The sequence below is a fragment of the Diuraphis noxia genome, unplaced genomic scaffold, assembly GCF_037042655.1.
Source record: "Diuraphis noxia isolate RWA-SAM2 unplaced genomic scaffold, SU_Dnox_SAM2 contig0004, whole genome shotgun sequence".
NCBI lineage: Eukaryota > Metazoa > Arthropoda > Insecta > Hemiptera > Aphididae > Diuraphis > Diuraphis noxia.
In genome coordinates this window covers 19,461,822-19,467,821 of record NW_028301714.1, presented here as the reverse complement: position 1 = coordinate 19,467,821, position 6,000 = coordinate 19,461,822, and positions in this window count along the sequence as shown.

Here is a 6,000-nt window from a genome sequence, read left to right as displayed (position 1 = left end):
ATCTATGTATAATGTATAAGTTTTATTTTGCAAATAAAACCCTTTTCGAAGGGTCAAAAATCAAGGGTCTGAGACAAAAAAAATTCTAAAGATATATTTCGATAAATCGTTTGACCTTAAGTCCTTAAATTCGTACTGTTGTCCATTAATAAAACTCACTCTTTTCCCTGTTGAAAATACGCCACACGCACGCGCGCGTGCATGTGTTTGTGTGTTTTTCAATCAACTGAAAAATGCTATATGTATGTTATATTATATTTATACTAAAAAAATGATACACGTGTAGAAGATAAATCATGAAATTATTTTAATGTATATTACGTACATATTTAATATGAAAGAATAGTTCTTTGTTTGGATTTTTTCTTCTTACATCATTTTTACGTATAATATACAAAGCAAAAAAGTCACTTTTTGTTATATATTTTCATTTTGCCATTTTGTTTTGAACAAAGCATAAGTCACATACGTAGTACATAGATTTTTCTATTGTTTATAGTTGATGGTGAAACACAACACGTTCTTGTATATAATTACTGTAATTCATATTAAATTTTTCACACTGAAAAATACATTATTGTTAACACCATTACTTCAGTATTACATATACGTTCGAAGTGAGCTCCTTATGTACCGAATAATTATTTACATTTATTGAATTTGTCTTAACGCAAAAAAAAACATGGCAGCGTGGTGACTACAACTGGTAAGGTTATAATATTGTTATACAAAATATCTCTTTGTAGTACCTTTAGACCAATTCGTGAATAAACTACCAATTTCAGAAACTTTTACACGATGCCGTGATCAATGTCATGCCAAGGAAACCGTTTAATAATGAGCACTTTTAATAGGATTACATTAGTCATAACCATAGTTATTTTTTTCATTTTCTGTTTGTGCGAAAATTCAAGTAGTTTTTACTCATAATATATTATGGTAGGTACACAGTTTTGTACGGCATGATGAGGTCTGACGCATTGTGTGTTTTGAAATCTGGTGTAAAAATGACGCAAACGGTGTACTTAAAAGTGTACATTTTTAAGTAATTTTACGGTAAAAGAAAAAAAATCGTTTCGATGGATTCAACGACGTCTGATTTTATTTTACACAGGCAGGCTGTAACAAAGAAAATAGCTTGTTATTTCAATAAATAATTATTATTATTATAAATCGGTGTTTTTGGTACGGTTATTATTATATTATGTTCCTGTGCACTACGAAACATACAGATGGACATGTATGTTGGTCTTATTATATAATCATAATTCATAACAAATACGATAATATAGTGATACAACTGACACAAGTCACTTGACCAAATTGTAATTTGTATTGTGTGCTGTGAAATGCGTTCATGTAAGTTATTTTGGATTTCCTTTGGATATCCGAACCTTAAGAACAAAATATTTCATAATATTTTATTTAAAGATAGATTAGGTTAATTGGCCGCGTTGCCTACAATACGAACACTTGGTCGACCGACGGGAATTTAAAGTTTACATATTTAATGCTTCATACCATTTCAGAATTGAATATTTATACATCATGGAACAAAAAGCCAGATGGTTCATTATGTGTCTATATTTAAGTGCCACCGGGCTCTCTTAGCAAATAGTGTGATAAACATTTTAGTATAAACTTCTATCGTTTTGTATTACAAAAAATAATAATCACTGTTAGAAAGCAGTATTGTTGCTAGACGATTGGTATAGAGTCGGCAACTTTACATTTGTTTTGAACACATAATATCATTTTGAATAGGTAATAATAAACTTTTGTTGTCCGTCTATTATTGTTGTTAGTGAAGCAGCTAGTATTCTGTAGATTCAAAAAAGTTACCTTTATACTTTTAATTACATAATTTATCCAAAACTAATTTTGCCACTATTATTTGTGTAACATGGATTTAACGCTTTTTTTCCAAATTCAATGTATTATATTTTATAATATAAAACATATAAAAATAATTTAAATAAAAATAATAGTAAGTAAATGTAAATTGTGATAGTAATTTAATATCCTGTTTGCAAAATAATGACTTTATTTATGAACTCATCGCCGCCGCCACCCTTAACACTTACTTATAAAATGTAACGACGTTACTATAGGACCGTTAAACTTTGTGACAGTATAACCTCTTAACATTTAAGACTTTTCTTTTAGTTGTACACTTTATACACTTTTCTAGTTAGTACTTTTACACCATAGTATAGACAGCAGCAAACCTTGATTAGGTGCCCCGTGATATATGTATAAAATAAAATAAACATAAATCATAATGATCAATGAAAGATACTGAAACAAGATGAATTAATGTTTTAAAATATCATCTTAAAAAAATTATAATAATAAGTTTATTTTACTATACTTAAAACCAGAACTGTACCTTGCTTTTATAATAAATAAATAATAATATATCTAAGAAATTTGAATTACTTAAGTTTATTTTTTCATTTAAATACCTACAATATTATCTATAAGAATAAGACGATTTCAATCAGTATCATAATAATCTATGATTTATTTTTATAAAATGTTTCATAGTACTGCTTTTTTAAACTTATTTATCAACTACATAGGTTATTAGCTTTAAAAAATTTATTACATTTTCACATAATTATATGTTATTGAAGAATTTAATTTTTTTTTAGATATAAAATTATGTTTTTTAGTTAGAAAATGGACCAATTGCCTTGTACAGGTTGTCACAGATGTTGAAGTCTTTCCTAACTTCATTGGAGTTTGGGCAGTGGAGGATGATGTGTTTACTGTTTGATGGAGTAGTTATAAATATTTTGAAGGTGTGTGTGTATGTGTGTCAATTTTGAGATAGTCGCATCTTCATATATAAGACGAATTTTCATTTTAGCTTCGCTACCTACGTTGTAGTGGTTATTTAACCTTACATACTATTTGTGTGTGTGCGCGCGCGCTGGTGTGTGTGTGTAATGGAAGTCTTAAGTTGCAACGAACCTACGGATTTTATTTAGAGAGCGTCAATCGCACGACTTTTATGCATAATGGACAAGTGTGAAAATATACACAGAGTATTGGTAGACGCACCAAGGGAAATCATATGTGTACACACTTCACGTTTTACGCAGATAAATAGCAAGAAATGTGCTATATTCGGAAGCGGTTCGGTTAAAACGCTAACCAAAGAGCCCTCCAATAAAATACCTCAAAGAAAAAAGAAAATTCGTCAAAGGAACCGCTTTCGTTTCTTTTTTCGTCCTCCGTGTAATATAATTCATTTTGCCTCCGGGGCTTCTTTTTTTTGGTTTTTATTTTTTCTATTTTTTTTTCTCTTGTATGGCTACCGACCGGTTATGCGCGTTGTTATCGACGACACGAATCTATCGAACAATTGTTTGGTGAACTGCTTTTAAGACGACACGTGTCCCTCCAAAATATCAAACAGCTTAGGGTCCTTTTAGAGCGCATTTTAATCCTTTTTTTTCGTCCACCCGATTACTGCGTACGCTCCCAGACGAATATTATATTTAATCGCGAGCGATCATTTAATAAACTGTATGACTCGTGTCACTTTCAACTATAATCTACAGATATCTCAACTTCGACATCCATTTAAGTACATCGGTGTCAGACAGTTTGACACCAAATTATCGAAATGATCTACGAAAAACATAATATTTATTATATTATCCTATATTGTATATGATGCCTACATATTACTATCATAATATGATGTAAAAGGGTCTTTGAGTGGTTATTTATTAGGTATTTTCTTTTTAATGCGTTTTATACCGACCAAGTTTGCAATATTGTACATACATGTAAACTTATTAATATTAGGTACTCATAGATACATAATCTTAGCTTCATTTTCTTTATGATATTGAATGTTAAAGGAATATATGGTTAATTAGAATCACATTTCATACATCAGATACTATGCAGATACCTGCACAGTAAGTGAAGTGGAAGTTTTTCTTTTTATATAGAATTTCAGTGGGATAATATTGTTTAATTATACACATTTCAAATACATTGTGCGTTTAGAAATAGGCTTAAAACGAATTACAGTTTTATCAATTAAATTATAAAGGAGTATAGAACTAAGAAAATATAATAAACTTACAAATGCTTCTTACAAATTTTATGGGGAAAAAACTCTTCAGCTCATACCACATACCATATATCGTGGTTGTTTGCAATTAATTTTGATACAATATATTGTAACAAGTATATTATTTTTATTTAATATAATAATATATGTATTTTACATACTGCAGTATGTATACATGTATACTTGCGGTGGCATTGATACCATTGATAAAAAAAAGCTAAAAGAAATGCTATAGTAATAGTACAGTGTAAAATAATTACAAGAATTTATAAAAAATGTTCTGAATAATAATGGTTAATTAAAACTATTAAAAAAGAACTGTCATATATTTTTCACAAAAAAAAAACCTAACTAATACATGAAATGCAAGTATGAACATATTTGAACTTCACATCTAAGTTTATTATACCTAGAGCAGTGATTTTCAACAGATAATCTGCTGGTGTGTTTCAAGCTTTATCTAGATGTGCAGAAGAGTTAATTTATAATAATTATACTTGATAAAAATATAATATTATAATACAACCTTAATCAATAAATAATATTAATTTATTTTATGTTTAATAAAGACCAATATTTTGTTTATCTTATCGCGAAAAAGTAAATGATGACGTACTTAAAAAAAAAAAATGGTTTTTTATGAAGAAAACGTTGTTCATGACTAAGACACGTATCGTACAAATTTTGTGTAAAGAACACAGGCTGTTTTCTGCTGTGTTAAAAAAAAAATTTTAAATCCCGATATACAGATAGTGTTAAAACTCGATATATATAACAATTTTATTTTCAAACGCATTCAGAAAACAATTTCTCAAGCATTATAAAACTTTCAAATTATTGATATCTATACCTACTTATACGTTTTCAAATTCCCAAATAACGCTTATGAATGTTTCAATTTATATCAGTTAAATAGTATTCATAGTTGACTACTTTTCATACATTGTTTTAATTTTGCAAAATCTTTATTTGTCTATTTAGCTTAAGCATATTTTGAATTAGGTTCAACCCTTATATATACTCGTATGAATAAATAAATAATATTTGTATAACTGAAGTTGAAAAAAAAAAATATATATATATTTAATTATATAATGTTGACCACCTAGTTCTAGTATAGTATAGAATTACATATATGCATAATATTCAATATAATATATAAAATATGGTAAAACTAAATTAAATGTATTAACCTTAAATATATGCCTACAATTAAAAGTTATTGATGGTTTGTATTTATAAACCATGTTTGTCGATTATTTTTAAACATGTTTTACGTGATAAATGCACAAATAATTTTCTTCGTTGGCCAGCCGATTTATATTAAAAAATACTGTGAACATAATAATATTATATCATTGAAATTGAAAATACGTTCTATGACCAACATACTCATGTATTTTCCATTAGGCTGCGTGCCTACAAATTAATTATTTGTTATGAAATTTAAATTGTAGTAAATTGTAATATAATGAACCTAACTTTCTAATTCAAATAGTAGAGAATGAATATTTGACGAAGTAAAAACGTATATCAATGTAAAAAACTAACAACATTTTTCAGAACACTATACCTGTAGAGTTCGTACCTACTAACTTACAAAGCTTAATGTACCTATTTAATATTTCATGATAATCTAGGGAATATTTGTGAATGGAAATATACAAATTCAATTTGTTTTAATTATTTAGGCAATAATAAGCATATTAAAATTTATATTTTTCTCACTTTCTCTTTGTCTAATTTACATTTAATTTAAGATATTCAGTTCATTTTTTGAAATTAATACGATTATTTCTATTTTAGTGTTTTTATAATGGAATATCGGAACCTGTGATGTAGTCTTATAACATCAGTAGTCTGCACAAATGTCGTTTCAAAATTCCAAAACTATCAACTGTATTTAT